This window comes from Stegostoma tigrinum, chromosome 27 (genome assembly GCF_030684315.1).
Source record: "Stegostoma tigrinum isolate sSteTig4 chromosome 27, sSteTig4.hap1, whole genome shotgun sequence".
Taxonomy (NCBI): Eukaryota; Metazoa; Chordata; class Chondrichthyes; order Orectolobiformes; family Stegostomatidae; genus Stegostoma; species Stegostoma tigrinum.
Genome location: NC_081380.1, coordinates 2458962 through 2475179, shown reverse-complemented (window position 1 = coordinate 2475179; position 16218 = coordinate 2458962). Strand labels below are relative to the sequence as shown.

General features: G+C 42.3%; 1 protein-coding gene across 4 annotated transcripts in view; it reads right to left on the bottom strand.

Annotated features, from left to right (window-relative positions):
• LOC125464462 (SH2B adapter protein 2-like) overlaps positions 1–14307 on the bottom strand; it is a 130753-nt gene extending 116446 nt beyond the window's left edge. For 3 of the 4 annotated variants that reach the window (XR_009447319.1, XM_048556782.2, XM_059655444.1), the window contains exon 1: positions 13998–14108. The gene's annotated coding sequence lies outside the window, so the exon portion shown is untranslated. Of the gene's footprint in view, positions 1–13997; positions 14109–14191 lie in introns of those variants that run through there. The other variant, XM_048556781.2, reaches the window with a different exon arrangement.
• Positions 14308–16218: the final 1911 nt, after the last annotated feature.

Sequence of the window (16218 nt, the reverse complement as noted above, 5' to 3'; positions counted from 1 at the left end):
TTATTAGAAACAGGTACTTGTGTTATGGACCAGATCAACCCCCTTGAAAACATTAAGAAAATAGCCTAGATCCTCACTTTTCTCATTTTAAAAGCAAGTACCAGGTGCTGCGTTCCAGATGTGATTTGATTGGCCAAACTACCAGTTTTGACACAAAACACACTTTATACATACACTATACTTAAATACGCAAAAAATATATATAACTGTATTGGAAAATTTAACAGAATAATAGATCATTTAACTCCTAGACAGTAACTGTTCGAGTACAGTGACATCCTCTAAACAGACCCTTGGCAAAGGTAAATTCAGTAAAATAATTGTTTGACATGCAATTCTAGAGCAAGAAGAGAACCCCAGCTTTTAGCTGTAACAGAGAAAGGAATAAGAGCTTCCACACCCAGCTTCAAGATCCCAGCAGCAACTACGACTAAAAATCCTGGTTTTGTGGGAGCTTGACCCCACTCATTCAGGTTGATTCTTTTGTTCCAACTTCAAAACAAAAAAACCCCAAGGCCTGACAAGCTCTTTACTTTTTTGGCTTTGGAGCAGACTGCTCATCGCCTGTCTCAACCTTTCTTCATAAATAAAAATGTGATAAAACACACCTCTTAAAGACACAGTGTCATCACCCTCGGCTCGGTTTCCTACATTGCCTGGCCAGGTCCCTTATACATCAAAGTACAACTCATTGGGAGTTGTTCTGTTAATTTTACAGTTTCAGGTGCTAAAAAAGCCAATTACCACTTTTGTATGTGTATCATTAGAAAAAATAAAACAATTTCAATATCACAGTCAAAACAAAACCAATGCAATATTACTGCTCATCAATGTAGGACACACTCAAGTTAACATAGAACATAGAACATTACAGCACAGTGCAGGCCCTTCGGCCCTCGATGTCGTGCCGACCTGACATACCGATCTGAAACCCATCTAACCTACACTATTCCATGTACGTCCATATGCTTGTCCAATGACAACTTAAATGTACCTAAAGTTGGCGAATCTACTGCTGTTACAGGCAAAGCGTTCCATTCCCTTACTACTCTCTGAGTAAAGAAACTACCTCTGACATCTGTCCTATATCTTTCACCCCTCAATTTAAAGTGCTGCCCCCTCATGCTCGCCGTCACCATCCTAAGAAAAGGGCTCTCCCTATCCACCCTATCTAACCCTCTGATTATTTTATATGTTTCAATTAAGTTATCACTGAAACTCCTGGATAAGTATCATTACTTTATTATCATGAGCAATAGTTAGTAAGGGCGGCACGGTGGCTCAGTGGTTAGCACTGCAGCCTCACAGCGCCAGGGATCTGGGTTCATTTCCAGCCTTGGGTAACTGTCTGTGCAAACACTGCACAGTTCTCCCCGCGTCTGCATGGGTTTCCTCTGGGTGCTCCGGTTTCCTCCCACAGTCTAAAGGCGGATCGGCCATGCTAAATTGCCTGTAGTGTTCAGGGGTGTGTGGGTTATAGGGGGATGGGTCTGGGTGGGATGCTTCAAGGGGCAGTGTGGACTTGTTGGGCTGAAGGGCCTGTTTCCACACTGTAGGGAATCTAAATCTGAAAAAATACCTAAATGCTATCATTTAATATTGTGCGTCAGATGCAATTGAGCATTCTTACCTCAGAGTCAGAAGGTTGTGAATTCAAATTCTACTAAATACTTACAAGCACAAAAATCTAGTTAAATGCCACATGAAAGTACAGAGGGAGTGCTGCATTGTCAGAGTTGCTACCTCTTAGACAAGAAATTAAAACAGCTGCTCAGTTAATTATATAAAGATCCTAATTCACTACCATCTTCAGAAAGTGCATCAATGATCAATATTAACCTCCAACACTGAAAAGCAGATGACGTTCTGACTGTTTTTAGATGTTTCGATTAGATTAGATTAGACTCCCTACAGTGTGGAAACAGGCCCTTTGGCCCAACAGCTCCACACTGCCACTTGAAGCATCCCATCCAGACCCCTCCCCCTATAACCCACACATCGCTGAATAGCACGGGCAATTTAGCATGGCCAATCCACCCAGCCTGCACATCTTTGGACTGTGGGAGGAAACCGGAGCACACGGAGGAAACCCACGCAGACACGGGGACAATGTGCAAATTTCACACAGGCAGTCGCCGAAGGGTAGATTTGAACCCGGGTCCCTGGCGATGTGAGGCTACAGTGCTAACCAATGAGCCACCATGCCGCCCAATGTTTGCTGTCAGCTGCAATGTTTTCCACTTTCCAACAGTCTCTAAGCTTCAAATTGTCAAAGAACAGTAAAAAACACCTTGAATTTCTTTTTAAATGAGAAGTTTTGTTACCGGATGTGGGCACCACTGGGCTATGCCAGCATTTACTACACATCCCTTGAGAAGGTGGTGGCGAGCTGCCTTCTCGAACCACTGTAGCCCACATGCTGTTACCCCACAATACCCTTAGGAAGAAAGTTCCAGAATTTTGACCCAGCGACAATCAAGGAACAGTGATATATTTCCAAGTCAGGCGGGTGAGTTAGTCCAAGGAGAACAAGTAATGGTGTTGCCATGTATCTGCTGCCTTCAGTAGCGATAATGGATTGCAAAGTGCTGTCTCAGAAGATTAGTTTGAGAGACAGTTCTCCCAGTTTAAGCATTAGCCCTCAGAAGTTAGCAAGGTGGACTTTCAGGACTGAGTTTATCATTGTTACTTCTAGTGAATAGGTTGATATTTGGTTCTCAGATTGTTTCATTCCTTTCAGATATTTTAAGCAGTTTGACATAACTCTATACTGGCTTTAAGAGCCACTGGAGAGCAACTAAGGGTCCACCAGATTGCTGCAGATCAGAAATCACATGTAGGTAGACTGGGTAAGAGTCACAGATTTCTGTTACTCAGTGAACAAGCTGGATTTTTATGATGACTGTCACCTTTCTATTGCAGATTCTTTGAAATCAAATCCTATCAGCTACACCTGCGATGCTGGGATTTGAACCTCGGTCCCCAGTGCATACAATCACCTCCTTGAGATTTCTTGCTCTCCAAACAAAAAGTCCCAACATCCAGCAGAGAGATAACAAGCTGTAGAGCTGGATGAACACAGCAGGGCAAACAGCATCAGAGGGGCAGGAAGGCTGACGTTTCGGGCCTAAACCCTTCTTCAGAAAAGGGACCTGGCACCATTTTTCTGATGAAGGGTCTAGGCCCGAAACATCAGCATTCCTGCTCCTCCGATGATGCTTGGCCTGCTGTGTTCATCCAGCTCTACAGCTTGTTATCTCAGATTCTCCAGCATTTGCCATTCCTGCTATCTCCCCCCAACATCTGGCACTTCTGCTAAAGTCCACAAAATGAAACAAATGCAGAATTTTCAGTTATAGACAATAGTGGAGCTAATGAGGAGGATCAAAATTGCAAAAGATTCTTTCTGCTGCTGGGCCTGGCTTTGAAGGCACATATTACAATTAATTCAAAGAAGAATTAAAGGCAAAGTTAGAAACAAGTTCCTAGCAAAGAGGTCTGGTATTCCCTGGAGATTCAAAAGGGAACTAATAGCATTGAAAAAAGAACAATATTGAATGGCATGATAGGAGTGGGATTAGACAGGATGGGATAATAAGTGGGAGGAGGGGGAGTGAGCAGGACAGTAGGATTAGAATGGGAGGGGAGCAATATTAAAAGGTACCGGGAGTGAGAGTGATGAAAGAGTGGGATTAGACTGTGCTGGATACTAAAGAATGTGTGGAGTCAACAAAAATGTCAGTTTGGCCTTCCCTGATCTATGGAAAACGTTCGTAGTATATCTATTCTCTCTTCATAACTGAAACGCTGAAGTCCTGATAACATCCTGATGAATCTCTTCAGCATCATCTCTAATACAAATCACATCCACCCTATAGTGTGGCGATAAGAACTGCACACAGTACTCCAGCTGTGGTCTAACATGTATACCACTTAGATCACAGCCTCCTTAGTTCTTGTATTCTCATAGAACCCCTGCAGTGTGGAAATAGGCCCTTCAGTCCACAACAACCGTCAGAGCATCTCACTTGGACCCAACCCCCGTAACACCACTAATCTACACATCCCTGAACATGATGGGCAATTTAGCTTGGCCAATGCAACTACCCTGCACATCTTTGGACTGTGGGAGGAAACCGGAGCACCTGGAGGAAACCCACACAGACATGGGAAGAATGTGCAAGCTCCACACAGACAGTCTCCTGAGGGTGAAACTGAATCCGGGTCCCTGGCACCGTGAGGGTGCGGTAAGTATTCAATGCCGGTTTCCCTAAACCGGATGTCAGGCTCACTGGCCTGTTTCCTGATTTGTCCCTACCACCTTTGTGAATAATGACATCACATTAGCTCACCCCCAGTCCTACAGCATCACTCCTATGCTCAGAAAGGAATTGAAAATTAATGTCAGGGCCCCAGCAATCTCCTCCCACAGCAGCTTGGGATACATCTCATCTGAGATTCTGTGGATATATCCATTTTCAATCCTATTAAAACCACTAATGGGTCCTCGCTCTGATCGAGTATGTTACAGTCCCCCTCCGTCGTTTCCATACCTACATCGTCCTTTTCTATTTGATATATGTATTCAGCGCAACTACTTAAATCCCAAAGTCTTCTAACTCCACACACAGTTGGTTACTTTCATAGAATCCCTGCAGTGTGGTGCAGGCCAATCAGCCCATCAGGTCCAACACTTTGGGCAGCATACCACCCCACCCCACCCCATCCCTTTAACCCTGCATTTTCCATGGTTAGTCCACCAAACCTGGACATCTTTGGACTGTGGGAGGAAACCCACACAGGCACGGGTAGAATGGTGAGATAACAAGGTGTAGAGCTGGATGAACACAGCAGGCAAAGCAGCAGAGGAGCAGGAAGGCTGACGTTTCAGGCCTAGATCCTTCTTCAGGGTCTAGGCCCAAAACGTCAACTTTCCTGCTCAGCTTGCTGTGTTCATCCAGCTCTGCATCACGTTATCTCAGATTCTCCAGCATCTGCAGTTCCTACAATCTCTGAAACAGGGAGAATGGTGTCTGTGTGGAATTTGCACAAAGCAATCGAACCTGGGTCTCTGGAAATGTGAGGCAGCAATGCTAATCACTCAACAATGCTTAATTGGCCCTACTTGATTATCCTGTTGCCTTAATATACTCATAAAATTCCTTTGCATTTTCCATTATTTTGCCTGCCATTGTTGCCTCCTGGTCCCTCTTGCTCTAATTTATTTAAGTCCTGCATAATCTACATTCTTCTAGAACTACTGCTGTTTTGAGACCTTGTTATTTTCCATCAGTTTCCCTTCAGTTTCTTATTCAAACCCTTGACATTCAGCACTTTCTGCACATGTTCCATCTTTCAACATTACATGAAAATGTTGGTCTACACTCTCACTATTACCCTTTTGAATGGGTCCCTCTGCTCGCATGTGGATTTTTCTGCTGGTAGCTACTTCCAGTCCACTTTGGCCAGATCCTGTCTTACCTTATTAAACTTAAAATTAGCCTTCCCCCAATTCAGAACCTCTAGTTTTGGTCCAACTTTGCCCTTCTCTACAATTAGCCTAAAATCGAACAATTCTGGTCACCATCATCGAAATAATTCTTACAGACACATTTAGTCGCTTATCTGGCTTCATTCCTCAAAACAAGATCTAGCATTGGCCCCTCTCTTGCAGCACTTTCTATGCGCTGGCTTATAAAGCTCTCCTGGACCCTGTTTAAGATTCTAGGGCCCCCTAAGCCCAGTTAAATTTGGGAGAAGTTGAAACCTCCTACTTTAACCCTATTATTTTTACATTTTTGAGATTTGTCTACATTTTTCTGTCTTTTTATCTCCCCTGGCTGTTTGAGAGTCTTTAGTATACCTCCAACAAATGTGACTGCCTTCATTTTGTTTAAGTTCTACTTATATGGCCGCCCTTGAGGAACTACTTAATATATCATCCCTCATTATTGCAGTAGTTGGCTCCTTGATCAATATTGCAACACCATCTTCTCCATCCCCATGTCACCCACTTTGCCTGAAGATTCTATACTTCACAATACTGAGCTTCTATTCCTGCCCATCCCTCAACCACAGCAACGAGATCACATCCCCATGCAATGCCCTGCAGCTCAGCTGCCTTACTAGTAAGGCTGCTTGCATTAAAATAAATGCCATCCAGACTTGTATACACTCTGCCTTCCAAATGGACTTGGTTTTTCTCCTATACTGGACACCACCCCGTAACAAAGCTCCACTCTTGATCCTGTTCCACCGGCTAAATTTAAGTCCCCACCAACACTGCTAATAATACCACTCCAGAACAATGTCAGTCCTGCTTGGGTTCAAGTATAACCTATCATACTTTTACAGATCCCAGCTTCCCTAGAAATGGGCCCTGGGAAAAAAAAAACTCTCCCTCCTGCATCATCTATTCATCCATGCATTCACCTGCTTTACCTGAGTGGAGAAAGTTGTTTTACAGAATGGATGTGTAAAACTGTCTGACATTAAGATTCTGTGATCCATACATAACACAACTTATCCTTGAATATTTATAACCAACTTTCTTTATCTCCATCCATAGTGTGGGTGAGAATAAGTGCTGTGAAATATTTGGAACATCGGAGAGTTTCAGACTTTCCCAAAGACCTCAATGCAAGGTTTTCACTCTAGCTTGCTGAATAATCATTTTAAACTGCTATGCTCACTTCACTTGCAGAGATGAGTTGCCTGTTGATAATTCAAAGAAAATAATATTTAAAAAGGCAAACAGTCACAGAAAACTAGCCTAATAATCAAAGGTATTTGCTCTTCATTTTATCTTTAGCATGATATATTTCTTGATTTGGTATTTGAAAACAAAAGTAGTTTGAGCTGAACTGAAGAGTGGAGGAGAGGATGATTACCCTTGACATTACGGCAACAGAGAGAAAACTCTACTAGTTAGCATCACACAGAGCACAAAGTTTGTAGATTTTGGAGGTCTATCATCATCAGCTCCATTACATCTCTGCAGGAGTTCCTCAGACTAATGTCCTAGGCCCAACAATCTTCAGCTACTCCAATGACATTCCCTCCATCATATGGTCAGAAGTGAGGATGTTCAGTGATGATTGCAATGTTCAGCACTGTGTGTGTCCCCTCAGATACTCATGCAGTTCACGTTCGAATGCAACTAGATCCAGACAATATCCTTGTTTGGCCATGTCACATTTACATCACATAAATGCCAGATGAAGGTTCTCTCACGTTAGAGATGGTCAAACTATCGCCCTTTGACATTCAATGGTATCCACTGTCACTGAATTCCCACACTCAATATCCTTGGGGTTACCATTGTCCAGAAACAGAACAGAACTATCCACATACATACTGTAGTTACAAAAGCATGTCAGAGGCTAGGAATCCTGTTGTGAGCAACTCACCCCCTTACTCCACGAAGGTGGACCAACATCTACAAAGTACAAATCAGAAGTGTAATGAAATATTCCCAGAGTCAGAATAATACAGCATGAAAACAGGCCATTTGGCCCAAACAGGGCCATGCTGACCATGGTGCCCAGTCAGCTGGTTCCAATTGCCTGCAATTGGTCCATATCCCTCTAAACCCAACCCATTCACATACCTACCCAGGAATTTTATTTTTTAAAAACTGCTATTGTACCTGCCTCAATCACTGTCTCTGGTAGCCCATTCCATAAATATACACCATTCTCTGCATAAAGATATTACCCCTCAGGTCCTTCTTAAATCTATACCCTCTCAACTTAAACCCATACCCCTCAGTTTTCAATTCCCCAACCCTGGGAAAAAGGCCATTTTCATTCATCCTATCTATGCCCCTCGTGATTTTAGACACCTCAATAAAAGGTCACCCCTGATTCTCCGGCATTCCAAGGAATAAAGTCCTTTTCTGGCCAACCTCTCCCCATAACTCAGGCCTACTAGTCCTGGCAACATGCTTGTAAGTTTTCTTTGCACACTTTACTGTTTAACTACATCTTTCCTATTACAGGGTGACCAAAACTGGACACAATACTACAAAGGCAACCTCACTAATTACTTCTACAACAGTAACATAACGTTCCAACTCCTATTCTCAATGCCTCGACTGATGAAGGCCAGCATACTACTTGTGACCACCCTGTCTAACTGTGACACCGCTTGCAACAAACTATGTACTTGTACTCCTAGCTCCCTGTGTTCCACAACACTCCTCGGGACCTTACTATTTACTGTATAAGTCCTGCCTCGGTTTGACTTTCCAAAGTGGAACACCTCACACTTATCTATATTGAACTGCATTTGCCAATTCGCAACCCACTTCCCCATCTCATCAATATCCCTCCGTAATACCTTCCTCATTATCAATGATACCTACTAATTTTGTATCATCTGCAGACTTACTAATCATGCCTTGTACATTCACATCCAGATCATTTATGTAAATCCAGATTATGTAAATAACAAAAGGCCCAGTACTAACTCCTGGCAAATGCCTTATGAAAGTCCAAATAGATAACATCCACTGCCCTACTCTCATCCATCCTCTTGGATACCTCTTCAGTAAACTCGAAAAAAAAAGATTGTCAGACATGACTTCTCATGCACAAATTCATGCTGATTATCCCTAAATCAGACTTGCCTGTCCAAATGTTGGTTAATCTTGTCCCACCTGCCTAGGTGAGTACAGCTCCAACAACACAAGGGGCCTGACACCATCCAGGACAAAGCAGCCTGCTTGATGCCACATCCACAAATATCCACCCTCTCTATAAGTGATGCTCATTGGTGGCCACGAGTACTATCCCTCAAAAGATTCACTGCAGAAATTCACCATCCCAGCTATGACCTAAACATCTAAAAAGGACAAGAGCAGATAGATAGGAACACCACCATTCCTAAGTTCCCCTCCAAGCCACTCACCATCCTGACTTGAAAATATATCACCGTTCTTTTACTGGTACTGGGCCAAAATTCAGGAATTCCTTCTTGAGGAACACCCACCTCCTCAACTGTCTTATGGATTACAGAGTTTTAAAAAACCAGCTCACCGCCACCTTCAGAAGGCCAATGAGAGTTGAGTAATAAATATTAATCTAGCCAGCAATGCCCACACCCAATGAGACAAATACACTGCTAACCCAGAAGCCTGTAAGAAAATCAAATATTGCTGATTCTTGAGGATGACAGATCCCTAAAACCTGTGGCGAAGACACTCAGTATTGAACAATACTTTCATGAATGACTGGAAGCATTTCAGAAATGACAAAATGACATGTTGGAACAGACGAAATGAGCAGCTTTAAGATTGAAGTACAGGCTGCAGCAGAGTGCAGCAGTCTGTAGGAACAGTGCTGACTGAACATGGAATGCATGAAGTAAAAGCAAAATCTGAACAATGCAGAAGCTTTCAATGGAGCTTTAAATCAGGCTGAAAAGGGCAATAATATAAAAAAAAACAAGTTGCAGTTCAATTTGAGCATCTCCACCTCTTTGGCACAGATTCCATGAAGCGCAGCAAGGGAAAGGAAAAGAACAGGAACTACCATGTCAAAGAGAGAAACTCGTAAACTGGGAAAAAATCATGAACACATATTTAAAGCAGAAAAGTGACAGATAATTTTAAGAATGAACCAATTGTGGTCAAATACGGATGTTTTACGAAGGTACCATTACAGCTGTTTAAGGCAGGAATTGGAAATCCCCCGTTACAGCCAGCATAATGCAGAAATAATCCACTTAGAGTCACAGAGATGTACAGCATTGAAACAGACCCTTTGGTGCAACTCGCCCATGCTGACTAGATATCCTAAATTAATCCATTAATCCCATTTACCAGCAATTACACCATATCCCTCTAAATGCCTCCTTTTATTTAATTTTATTTTAAATTAATGTGAATGGCAGTTATGTACGAGCAACAATACACACTTTTCACTATATTTTATATTGAATGCACATGATATTAAAGGACATTCATTTATTCAGTCATACACCCATCCAGATGCCTTTTAAGTGTTGTATTTGTACCAGCCTCCACCACTTCCTCAGGCAGCTCATTTCAAACACACATCACCCACTGCATAAAAGTTTTGTCCCTCAAGTCCCTTTTAAATCTTTCCTCGCTCATCTTAAACCTATGCCTTCTAATTTTGAACTCTCCCATCCTGGGGAAAAGACCTTGTCTATTTACACTATCCATGTCCCTCATGATTTTATAAACCTCTAAGTTTAGACTCCAATTGTATTAGTTTAGATTCCCTACAGTGTGGAAACAGGCCCTTCAGCCCAACAAGTCCACACTGCCCCTTGAAGCATCCCATCCAGACTCATCCCCCTATAACTCACATACCCCTCAGATTCTGATGCTCCAGGGAAAATAGCCCCAGCCTATTCAGCCTCTCCCAGCAGCTCAAACCCTCCATACAGCAACATCCCTGTAAACCTTTTCTGAACCCTTTCCAGTTTCACAACATCCTTTTCCTAGCAGGGAGACCAGAACTGAATGCAGTATTCCAAAACTGGCCTAACCAATGTCCTGTACAGCAGCAACGTGACCTCCCAACTCCTATACTCAATACACTGAACGACAAAGGCATGTATACCAAGCACCTTCTTCACTATCCTATCTAGCTGCAACTCCACTTTCAAGAAACTTTAAATCTGCACTCCAATGTCTCCATTTAGCAACACTTCCCTAGACCTTACCATTAAGTGTACAAGTCCTGCCCCGATTTGCCTTTCCAAAACGCAGCATCTCACATTTATCTAAATTATACTCTGTCTGCCACTCCTCAGCTAATTGGCCAATCTAAATCAAAATCCCGTTGTACTCTGAGGTAACCTTCTTTGCTGTCCACTACACCTACAATTTTGGTGTCATCTGTAAACTTACTAACCATACCTTCTATGCTCTCGTTCAAATCATTTACATAAATGACAAAAAGCAATGCACCCAGTACTGATCCTTGTGGCCACTACTGGTCACAGGCCTCCAATATGAAAAGCAAGTCTCCCCCACCACCCTCTGCCTTCTACCTTTGAGTTAGTTCTGTATCCAAACAGCTAGTTCTCCTTGTATTCCATGTGATCTAGCCTAGCTAACCAGTCTACAATGAGGAACCTTGTCAAAATGCCTTAATGAAGTCCATATAGATCACATCCGCTGCTCTGCCCTCATCATCTCTCTTTGTTACTTCTCCAAAAAAAACTCAATTAAGTTTGAGAGACATGATTCCCTTGCACAAAGCCACTCCTAATCAGTCCTCAAGTGGCAAAGAACAGGAAAACCTTCCAGCACAACACCAAAGCGAGGGAGAACTGCCACTACTGCAAAATAAATATTTTTGTTTTAAACAAGATGATACAATACCTAATCATATCAGGAATCCATGGCATCAGGAATAGCATTATCAAAATTTAATTTCAGAGATGGGGAGAGAAAGAAAACAAAATTGGACATTCTGGAGTAGAAATTCTTTACTCTCAGAATAAATTCGAAACCAAGTACAAAGGCAGAAACTGAACAAATGAAGTGAATACACTCTTGTATACCAGTTGGGAGTACAGCAGAAGATGTATTGCTCGCCGAGAGTGAAAAGCAGCAAGATGCACACTCGAAAAGATATCGAAAACCTTTCGCAGTTCCTTCCACATCATAGCTTTTAAAATCTTACAGCAAAATGTGTCAGAAGGATACACACCTGAGAAGTCAACAAACAATTTCTTTCAACAATTTCTACAGTTTTGTGGAGAGACACGACCATGGGGATTTAAGATCAGAATTCAAGAGGAGACTGAATTGTTGTAGGTATTACTAATGAGTCTGTCATATTAATGGCACTACAAAGATTCTAGAGAAAGTCATTTAGATGGTGAGTGAATCAGAAGTTTAGCAGCAACACAGACCAATCCCTGGGGGAAGAGAATCAAAATCGACACAGATCTTCGAAATCCAACAAGCTGGTGAGTACAGGGGAAATAGTTGAAAGGGATTTGATGTGAATTAAGATACTGGTTTGATAGATCTTATTTTACAGAGGGTAGGATGGGAGAGAACAGCCAGAGGTGAATTGGAATAATTGGGTTTAGACATAACAAAGGCATGGATGTGGATTTCAGCAGCAGATAAGCTGAGACAGGGCCAAACTTGGACATTGTGAGTACGTTAAGCCCAGAAGTGACCGTGCTCAAACAGGTCACAACAAAGAGCTCCAATTGTACAGCCTGCATCCAACATATTTCTTTTTTTTAACTACTTTCCTCCCCTCCAAAAAAGAGGGGATCCCAAAATGTTTAATTTCCACACTATGTGAGATGGAGAGGGGGAGAGAAATTCTCTCTCTGAGGATTTAGAGTCTGTGGAATTCTCCTCCTCAGAAATCAGTCATTGAATATTTTTAAGGCTGAGTTGGACAAATTTTTAATAGATAACACTGTCAAGGATGACAGGCTAAAGGAAAGTGGTGTTGTAACCACAACAGCCATGACCACATTGAATGGAAGGAATGATTAACCTACTCCAGCTTGTAATTGATCTGGCAATGGCTTTTCAGGAGGTGGAAATGTTTGGCTTCAGTGGTCAGAAGCTCATTTTAGGGTCAACATTGACACTAAGATTGCCAACAGAAACCAAACGAGGGCACAGATTTAAAAAGCGGCAGAAGGATATAGGAAGAGGATGATATCAATTCACCCCCTCAAAAATATCCCATCATTCAGATAGACCACGGCTGATCTTCCTCTCTGCTTTCTCCATCCACCCAACTTCCTCATCTTCATCCCCTGTCCTAATAAAATCCACCAACATCAATGAAGATTGTTCTGACCTCAGCTGCTTTTGGGGAAAAAAAAATTAGAAATTTCTACTAAATGAAATGTCTAGCTCCAGCTGTAAAGGTCTTGTTATGGACTCCATGGATGGTTTCTGTTGAATTATTCAACCAAATCCTTTAAAAATTGTTTCAAATCCATACAAATAGATCACCGTCTAATATTCATTCATCAAAAAGGAATATAAGGTTAATTTCCTCAACTTGTCCTTTTAGCATCAAATCATTTTATTGAATCAGGCTCATCCTATCCAAGGCCATTATATCCCTCCTGATATACAGAAATCGGAATTGAATGCAGTACAATAGATCTTTATATAATTATAGCTTAACTTCCAGCTCTTTCTATCATCCACATTTTGTGTGCCTATCCAGGAGGATGTAGAAGAAAGATGGAGAGATTAAAAGAAAAAAAAACAGAAGTTACACAAAGGGAAAGTTTTACAGTAAACGCAGATGAGGGGCATGAGAGAGTGCACGTCAAAGAAATAGATCCGGAGTGGGTAAAAGGAAGGGGCAAGGAAAGGGCATTTGAAAGATCTTTTCATACATATTCAACATCCAGTGCACAAGAGGAGATTCCTATCAATACAAATAGATCAGGATTTATAAAACTGTCTCACACCCATCTCTTCCCCATCCCCACACAAAGTTAGAGAGGAGGTGCATTGGTGCAAATAGAGGTTTGAAGGAAATGGTGAAGTCATTGTTCTTTGTTGGGAATGTAAAATTATCCATTAACATGATCAGCCGCCCTCCAAAAACTATCACCTCGTGTGTTTCAAGAGTTCAGGAAAACAAATCAGAAAATTAGCAGGCAGAAATAGCAAAGAATTTGACCAAGAGTACAGCTTCAAATAGATCCGTAGTCAGCACCTGGGTCCTTTTCAACAATTATCGTTATAAAACCATCCTTAATTCTACAAATTCATTGAGATGTTTCCTGCATGTTTGGAATATTTCGTTTTGAATGCAGTTAATCTTGTTTCAGGAGAACAATAACCTCAATGTTGATCGGTTCCTGTCTTCTACTGATTCTTAATGTCTACGCGGGGGCGTCGGGGTGGGGGAAAGAAGGGGAAGTAATTAAATTTGGGGTTAACCCTGTGTGACCAGCGGTTAAGGGCGAATCCCAGCCTCAGAACTTCAGTCCGCACACAGTTTAAAGAGGTAACTCACCCACATTGTTACAATATCCCACGCTTTTCCCCTCCCGTCCATCCCTGTCAAGATGGAACTGCATCACAGATGGAGGCAGGCTGCTCTCCCACATTGTAACTATGACTACTGAGACATCATAGCCTTTTCCGCTATCTCGCCTCTTTACGATACAATAATGGTGTCACGACGCTATTTGTTCTATGTTTACTCACGCCCAGAGCAGGTTCCAGATGTTTGCACTGCCGTCCTCCCGCTTCTGCCAGCTGTTTTTGTCCCAGCGATGACCGGGGCTGGTTAATTTCCTGTACGATGTCCCTGTCAGTTTCAGTTCGGTCCTGCGCACTGCTGGGATGTAAATCTTGGCCAGTCCAGGCTTTTGGGGGCGGGTGTTTCTCTCTTCTCACTCACTTAGCACGAAACAGCTGCCTCCTTAATGATATCACAGCTGAGGAATTCGGGGGCAACTGACAAAAAAAAGTTTAATTTGAAACAAAAAGTGCTTGCCAAATGCTCAGGGCCAGTGAGTAGTGTTCACCTCAGATGTCATTGTAAACGTCTCCCCAGCTGATTCCCAATCTGTGTCTGAGTTACCAAAGCAACATGTGTGGTGCCAGTTGTCTGATGATTCCCATCTGCCGAGACCGACCTATTGATGTATTGGTCATGGTAGAAAGCCATCCTCAGTGTCCAAGCCTTTAGTAAATCGATACAATCCATTAACCCGCTTGTAAAGAGTCACTACCAAGTGAGATTCATGTCAGATTCCTGATACTGGGGGTAGAATTCCCTGATGTTTCAATAGGCAGGCTTCCAGATTCCCCTGTATTCCTGGTGATTAGGTATCTGGCTCAGCCAAGGAGGTCCTGCTGCCCAGTTGTTCCTGGCTGTTCCAGGAAATCAGGGAAGGAGAGAGGATTCATGGAAATTCGGATTACCCTTCCACCAGGATTGCCATTTATCAACTTTTACAGCTCCTTTCCCTTTCTTTTGAATATTTCCTAAACGATTTAATAAAACCAATTGGGAGCTGGGCAAGTTTTGTTTTGAAAATGATAGAACTCAGTCAGACTCATCCAAGCAGGCAGTGGAGAATGTTTCCTTTCTAGTTAGCTTCAGGGCGACCAATAATAGGAGTGAGGGGAGATGCCAGGTCAAGTGAGGTCACCTGCCTGAATGTGGACCGGAATTGAATGGGTTCTTGTGGCACCGTGGTAGTGTCCTTACCTCTGAGCCGGGAGGTCTGGGTACACATCTCACCTGCTCCTGAGGTAAGTCGTAACATTCCTGAACAGGTTGAATAAAAAAATTCTGGACCAGAATTGCCCTCCCAAGACCACAAATCTTGCCAGTTCATTGGCCGGTTCTTCAATGTTACAATTGCTTTTCTCTGACTCTTTAATGGGCTTTCATAGAGTGTTGTGATCCAGACTGAAAGCATTGGTCTGAGGAAAAGGGGCATCAATTTGAAGTTTGCACCATAAATTGTACTGGAAGCCAGTCAGTATGACATTAATGCTGCCAATTGGAAAATCAAAATCCAGGCTAATGCTCTTGGTTAACATCACATGGCTGAACAAGCACCCAGTGGCTCAGGTTATTGATTACACTGTCTCAGTCAGTGCCTTTTCCGAGTTTTTACGTCGCCCGTCGATGCGTCTTATTAGTTCTACCATCTAGCTCTCCTCTATAGATCTTATGCAGGGAACGACTCTTCCTATCATGTGGCAGAATTCCAGGCCGGGAATCTTGAGTGGGGAGACACATCAGGGGTTAGCAAGTTTAACTTGTTTCCATCATCTGATGTGTTGGAAGAAAAAGTGTATTAAACACCCTATTACCCACCACCATTACCTGTGACTAAAATACTATACTTTATTAAAATCATACCAACTCTATAAAACCACACTAAAATTAATCTAAAATTCAATAAAACTAATAAAACTTAAAAACATGCAATAAAATAAATCACACACTTAAAACTAAAAAGTTAAAATCTGCAAGCTGCTTATCAGAGCTTTTCGGAGTCCAGATAATCTTTAACATGTCATTAAAAACCTGTAAAAGTTCCAGAGTCAATGAGATGGTTAATCTGGATATCTTTTGGGCAAACATCCGGAATTTCTTAATACCAAGACATTCCATAAGGTTAGTATTCCACAAGGTCCATTTGCCACGTGCACCCATTATAAAACAATAAAATTCAGGCATCTCGCCCTTTGTCATCTCCTTAATATTATTC